Raw genomic sequence first — 8,249 nt, 5'->3', positions numbered from 1 at the left:
AATATTATTATATTACATAATATTATAAAACATTATAATAATACAATTATTGTTATATTATATAATGAATGTACATGCAAATATAATTAAATAACATTTATAATATATAATATATATTATTTAGATTTTGGAATAAAATAGTTTTAATACGTTTTTTCTTTTATATTTAGAAATTATTTAGAAATTATTTCAATAAAATATTATTTATTAAATAAATTAATAAAAATATAAATAATTATTTACTATAATTGATTAAAAAATATAAATAATTTAAATAAAATAATGCACTATTATTACTATATATAATAGTTAATTATTAACAATTATTACATATAATACCATATTTTATTTTTTGTTCTACACATATTTATAATATATGTGATATATTAGACAGTGGAACAAAATAGTTTAAACATTTAATAATAATAATAATAATAATAATAATAATAATTTACTATTGTTGTTATACTATATTATAATCCATTAACTATTAATATACAAATAACATTTACAATATATATTATATATTATTTAAATTTTGGAACAAAATAGTTTTAGTACATTATTTTTCTTATTTTATATTTATAAATTATTTTAATAATTATATTATTATTATTATTAATAAAATAAATTATTAAATAATTTATAAAAATAGGAAATAATTAAAATTAAATAATGCACTATTATTACAATATATTTTAGTTAAATATTAACAATTGTAATATATAATACCATGTACTTGATTTAATAGAAATATATACTATATTATAATCTATTAATTATTATTTATAATAATAAACATGAAACATTCTATTAATACCATTATTTATATATAATAATATAAAATATATTATTATAATTATTATATTGGCAGTGTTTATGAACGGGTCTGTCTGTATATAAGTACACATGAACTGCTGCCGCCTATTGGTGAGAAATATATCACATGGTCAAAGTACACACACACACACACACACACACACACACACACACACACACACACACACACACACACGTGACAGAAAGAGTCAGTAACACTAATAAAAAAGATATTTGTGAGGATGTGCAGAGTTTTGGTGCATCAGATGAGTCACTGCTTCAATCTCATAAACAGCTCGACAGCCTTCGTGTCTGTTCTCTGTCATTAACTGCACGTTCCTTTCAAACCCTGAATCGTTTCGCGGGTTTTTTAGCGGAATGAAAGGGGTCGCGCCCTCTGATCAATGGACGACACAATGGCGCGCGCCGGGTGACCGCAGGGTAACAGACGGACTGCGCGCGCGGACGCTGTCTGGCCGCATGTCACAATGACTGGAATGACGCAATCGGGGGCGCGCAGACCTGTGTGGCCTCCTTGATGGCGTCACGACGGGAACGCGAATCCAACACCGAGTGATAATGTTTGATCAAATAAAGTGAGTGACAAACTAACCTTCATAATTCACCATCGCGTCATTTCATAATAGACAGAAAGAGAGAGAGAGAGAGAGAGAGAGAGAGAGAGACAGAGAGTCATTGCAGAACACTACAGAGGAAGATGATGATGATGATGATGATGATGGGCTGCTATTGTTCGTGGATTCCCGCTGGCGCCATGCGAGCTCATCAAGATCTGCTGCTGTCACACCTTTCATCTTTCATAAATACTTTGATTTTAAATAAATAATTTTTTCAATTATTTAAACTTTTTTCAATTTTATTTGCTTGTTTAATTTATTTATACTTTTGATTACATATTTATATATTTAGGATTATTAATTATTTTCTCATTATTTTAACATATGAACTTAATAAATAAATAATAATGTTTATTTTTCTGAAATATTTATATAATTTTTTTACTCCTAATTTATCATGAATTCTTTTATCTATGCATTTTTGCCTTTTATTTGATTTTAATATAGTCCAAATGTATTTAAGCAAAAACACTGTGTCCGTTTTTTTGTAATTTTGCATTTTTAAAATTTCATTTACTTTTACATTTATTAATAATTTTGTAATTATCTGAACTCTGAATATTATCTGAATATATCTGAATATTTAATATGATTTATTTGTTTATTACTTATTTATAAGTATATATATAATTTTTTTTACATCCTAACTGATCATTAATTATTTTATCTAAGCATGTATGCTGTTGTTTTTTTAGTATTTTAAAAAATTTATTTACTTACATTTTTGATTACTATATATATATATATATATATATATATATATATATATATATATATATATATATATATATATATATATATATAATTATTGTAACTCATATTAACTAATTTATTTTAGGAATTTTCGAAATGTATTATCTTTATTAAAATAATAACTAAATATATATAGATATTATTATTATTAAAATATTATTTAAAATTTTCAGTCCTAATATATTTTGAATTCTTTTATCTATGCATGTATGCTCTTTTATTATATATGTTTGTATATATGTATATATTTGTTTTTACATTTTACTTTACATTTTATTTACTATATATATATTTCCCCTAAAATATTAATAATAATTTAATATTAAAAGTAATTCTTTTATCTATGCATGTATGCATTTTACATTTTATTTACAATATATATATTTCCCCTAAAATGTTAATAGTAATTTAATATTAAAAGTAATTCTTTTATCCATGCATGTATGCTCTTTTTTTTTACTTTTGAAAAAAAAAAAAAAATTAATTTACTTATATTTTTGATTACTTGATTACTTATTCATATATATATTTTTTCTCTTCTAATTTATCATGAATTCTTTTATCTATGCATGTATCCTCTTTTATTTCATTTTAATTTAGTCCAAATACATTTAGGCAAACACTTTTTTTAATTGACTTATATTTTGACTTCTTATTCATATATAATACATATATGTAATATTAATTATTTTCAAATTATTTGAACTCATTAACTTATTTTTAAGAATTTTTGACATGTATTATTGTAAATAAATAAAATAAAACAAAAAATATATACCCCTAAAATATAATTATTATTATTATAATTGTTTTATCAACGCATGTATGCTCTTTTTTCATTTTTATTTAGTCCAAATGTCAAGCGAATGCCCTGTCAGGTATTTTTCAGTTTTGGCAACACTGACTGACCTGTGAGAGAGAGACATTCATGACTTGAGGCACAAAACAGCTGTTTATTTATCAAACATGAACTCACCTGATAGATCAACAAGAAACCGCTGAAGCTCAGATGTAGACGGTGATATGATGGAGAACAGCTCACTAATAAATTACCAGAGGACGCAGATCTCACAGACGTCACTCCACTGGAGGAACCTGAAGCCGTTTCATGTGGTTCAAGGCCTGATGTACCTCAAAACAGTCGACTTATTTAGTATAAACTCAATTTAGTGTAGATCCAGCATGTGTTGACATCTGGCTGATGGGAATTTCTGAGAACTCCTGCCTCTTCACACTCAAGCAGATCAACTGGCTGTTAGTAACCCAAACATCAGACCACAGGAAGCTGACCCTATTGATGAGGTCAAAGGTCACACTGTCAGAGCGGAACGAAAGGAGACCATGAAGAGATAGAGAATGCAGACTATAAACAAACGGTCTATCTATATATATATCCTGAGCTTTTTTTTTATTCTTTATTTTTTAATGGCAGTTATGAGAGTTTTTTTTATTTTGGAGCAATAGTTCCGAGTCAATTATATTTTTTAGCGATAGATCTGAGCGTTTTAAATTATTTTTATTATTTATTTATATTTTTTTTAGCAATATTTGAACTGATTTTAATTTTTTGAGCAATAATTAAAATCTAGACATATCGCTAAAATAATTTAATCTAGCAATACTTAAAATTGTAAGAGATTTTAGCAATAGTTCTGAGCAATTTAGAATGATTCAGTTTAAATTTAAATTGAAAACGATTAAATTTTTTGTGATAATTTTAGATGATTTAAAATTTATAAGGGATCATTTAAAGCGATTTAAACGATAGTTCTGAGCAATTAAAATTTTTTAGTGATAGTTCTCAGCAATTTACATTTTTTAGCAATAGTTCAGTGTGATTTTAATTTTTTTTTGGCGATAGTTCTGAGCGATTTTAATAATTATAGTGATAGTTCTGAGTGATTAAAATTGTTATTGCGATTATTTGAAGTGATTTTAATTATTTTAGCGAGAGTTCTAATTGATTTTATTTTAGCAATAGTTTTGAATGATTACAAATTTTTAAGCAAGAGTTCTGAATGGTTTAACTTTTTTTTAGCAATAGTTCTGAGCAATTAAATGTATTTTTTTAAATTTTAAGTGATTTTTAAGTGATTTAAAAATTTTAAGTGATCTTTTTAAATAATTTACAATTTTTAACGAGAGTTCTGAGTGATTTAAATTTTTAAGAGATAGTTCTCAGTGATTAAAATTTTTAGGGATAGTTCTGAGCGATTTTAATTATTTTAGCGATATTTCAGAGCGATTTTCATTTTTGAAGCAACAGTTCTGAGTGATTTTAATTTTGTTAGCGATAGTTCTGAGTGGTTTTAATTATTTTAGTGATATGTGTGAGCGATTAAAATTTTTTAGCAACAACTTTAAGCAATTTTCATTTAAGCGATTTAAAAAAAATTATCGATAGTTCTGAGCAATTTTCTTGCAATAGTGCTGAGCAATTTTTATTTTTTAGTGATAGTTCTGAGCGATTTTAATTATAGTGACAGTTCTGAGTGATTTTAATTTTGTTAGCGATAGTTCTGAGTGATTTTAGTTATTTTAGTGATATTTCTGAGCGATTTTAATTATAGTAACAGTTCTGAGTGATTTTAATTTTGTTAGCGATAGTTCTGAGTGATTTTAGTTATTTTAGTGATATTTCTGAGCGATTTTAATTATAGTAACAGTTCTGAGTGATTTTAATTTTGTTAGCGATAGTTCTGAGTGATTTTAGTTATTTTAGTGACATTTCTGAGCGATTTTAATTATAGTGACAGTTCTGAGTGATTTTAATTTTGTTAGCGATAGTTCTGAGTGATTTTAGTTATTTTAGTGACATTTCTGAGCGATTTTAATTATAGTAACAGTTCTGAGTGATTTTAATTTTGTTAGCGATAGTTCTGAGTGATTTTAGTTATTTTAGTGACATTTCTGAGCGATTTTAATTATAGTGACAGTTCTGAGTGATTTTAATTTTGTTAGCGATAGTTCTGAGTGATTTTAGTTATTTTAGTGACATTTCTGAGCGATTTTAATTATAGTAACAGTTCTGAGTGATTTTAATTTTGTTAGCGATAGTTCTGAGTGATTTTAGTTATTTTAGTGACATTTCTGAGCGATTTTAATTATAGTAACAGTTCTGAGTGATTTTAATTTTGTTAGCGATAGTTCTGAGTGATTTTAGTTATTTTAGTGATATTTCTGAGCGATTTTAATTATAGTAACAGTTCTGAGTGATTTTAATTTTGTTAGCGATAGTTCTGAGTGATTTTAGTTATTTTAGTGACATTTCTGAGCGATTTTAATTATAGTGACAGTTCTGAGTGATTTTAATTTTGTTAGCGATAGTTCTGAGTGATTTTAGTTATTTTAGTGACATTTCTGAGCGATTTTAATTATAGTAACAGTTCTGAGTGATTTTAATTTTGTTAGCGATAGTTCTGAGTGATTTTAGTTATTTTAGTGACATTTCTGAGCGATTTTAATTATAGTGACAGTTCTGAGTGATTTTAATTTTGTTAGCGATAGTTCTGAGTGATTTTAGTTATTTTAGTGACATTTCTGAGCGATTTTAATTATAGTAACAGTTCTGAGTGATTTTAATTTTGTTAGCGATAGTTCTGAGTGATTTTAGTTATTTTAGTGATATTTCTGAGCGATTTTAATTTTAGTAGAGTGATTTTAAAATCAATTTTTATATATTTTTTAGAGATAGTTCTGAGCATTTTTTAGCAATAGGGCTTGAGCAAGTTTTTGTTTTTTCAGCATTAGTTCTGAGTGATTTTAATGTTTTTATCTGAATATGTATGTCATTATTACAAATCTATTAAACTAATACTAATAAAAACTACTAAAACTAAGAAAACTAATAAAAATGGCAAAGTTACTAAACGAAACACTAAGTTAAAATGAAAACTGAAAATATTCAAATAAAATTCAAAATAGCAAAAATCAATTGAGTAAATATGAAATAAAACCGGCATGCTGTGAAATAGAGCAGCCTCTATACAGATTAAAATTTTCAGTGTAAAAGCCTAAATGGCAGGCATGTTAAAGACAGGCCTCTCCTCACAATCACTGCAGCACTTTCATGTGTTCAGCCTCTCAGAATGTATGTGATTACCTCATATAATTACACAAACTACATCAAACTACAGCTAATGGAGGCGCTATAAGGGCCGAGGCAACCCTTACTCCGACAGGAAAGTGATTTAGAGAAGCAGAGGAGGACATGCACTCAACATGAAAGCCAAACTGATAGAACTAAAGCAGAAGAATCACGTCATTGAGAGATTTGATGGACAGACTGACATGTAAAAGGAAACACAACAGCAGGGAAGTACGTGCGGCCGGTGGCGTCACATCTAGCGCTCGGCACAAACCGGCTCCTGTGAATGAATCGAACGGGACACGAGCCCCAGATGGGACGCCATATGCCCCACTCTGCCTGCGTCTCTCAATGAATGCCACTGTAAAAGTTGGAAGTGCCTTATGACCTTCAGCTGAACTCTAAACCTCACTTCACCAGTCCGTCACGACATTCAGTCGCTCTGTTAAACTTTGGGACGTCCACTCACTTCAGTGCTTCCTACACGATACACTCACACACTCGAGATCAGTTCATGATGGAAAAACAAAAAGATTAACCAGACTTAACCTCAACTACATTTTTATTTTGTGGTCTGTAATGCTGTGCTGCTCCCTTTGGTTGATAACTATTGCTATGCAGTTGCTAAGGTGCTCTGAGTCATTTTTAAATTGTTGCTATTAATTTAAATTAAATATAAATTTTTTTGGCGATAGTTTATGCAATTCAAATTTGTTTAATGGCAGTTCTGAGTGGTTTTTAATTTTTTTTTGCAATGGTTCTGAGCTTTTTTTTTTACGATAGTTATAAGTGATTTTAATTTGTTAATGACAGTTCTTAATAATTACATTTTTTTAGTGATAATTCTGAGCAATACATTTCTTTAGCATTATTTCTGAGTGATTTAAATTTGTTTTTTAATGATAGTTCTAGGCATTTTACATTTTTTAGCAATAGTTCTGAGCGGTTTTAATTTTTTGCGATGGTTCTGAGCTTTTTTTGAGCGATAGTTCTGAACGTTTTTTTACGGTAGTTATAAGTGATTTTAATTTGTTAAAATCAAAAAAATTTGTACATTTTTTTAGCAATATTTCTGAGTGATTTAATTTTTTTAATGATAGTTCTGAGCATTTTACATTTTTAGCAATAGTTCTGAGTCGTTTTATTTTTTGCGATGGTTCTGAGCCTTTTACATTTTATGTGCTAATTCTTAACTACGTTTTTTACAATAGTTATAAGCGATTTAAAATTTGTAACGATAGTTCTGAGCGATTTAAACTTTTTTAGTGATAATTCTGAGCTATTTAAAAAAAATTGCAATAGTTCTGAGCAGTTTTAATTTTTAAGCGATAGATCTGAGCAAATTTTTTTGTGATAGTTCTAAACGATTTTAATTTTTTTAATGATAATTGTGATAATGTTTTGGCGATGGTTAATAATAATTTTAAACTATTTTAATTTTAGAATGATAGTTCTGAGCAATTTTAAATTTACATTTTAAATCTAAACTACTTTTTCAAACAATAGTTATAAGCAATTTTAAATTCTGAACAATAGTTCTGACCGATTGCAACTTTTTTAGTGATAATTCTGAGCAATTACAAATTCTTTTAACCATTGTTCTGATTTTATATTTGCGATTGTTCTAAGAAGTTGTTATTTTTTAGTAATAGTAATAGAAAGTGGTTTTTAGAATGTTCTTCTGGTTTGTTACCCAATTCAAAATCTTCAAGTATTGTATGGTATTCTGCTCTTTGCTCTTCAAATGTATCTGTCAATCTACCTTTAACAGCATTTCTAATGCCAACAGCATGGCAGTTGTCATGGAGATGCCCCAGTCGCGGTGGAGTGGGCGGGATCTGGAGAATGACCCAGACATGTGACCTGCTGTCTGCTGGGAAATACCCAGACACACTGACATTTGTGCACAGATGTGAGTAATGCACTACAAAACATTAAAAATAGAGACATTT

Source organism: Garra rufa, chromosome 19 (assembly GCF_049309525.1).
Source record: "Garra rufa chromosome 19, GarRuf1.0, whole genome shotgun sequence".
NCBI classification, from domain to species: Eukaryota; Metazoa; Chordata; class Actinopteri; order Cypriniformes; family Cyprinidae; genus Garra; species Garra rufa.
This window is presented reverse-complemented; position numbering follows the sequence as displayed.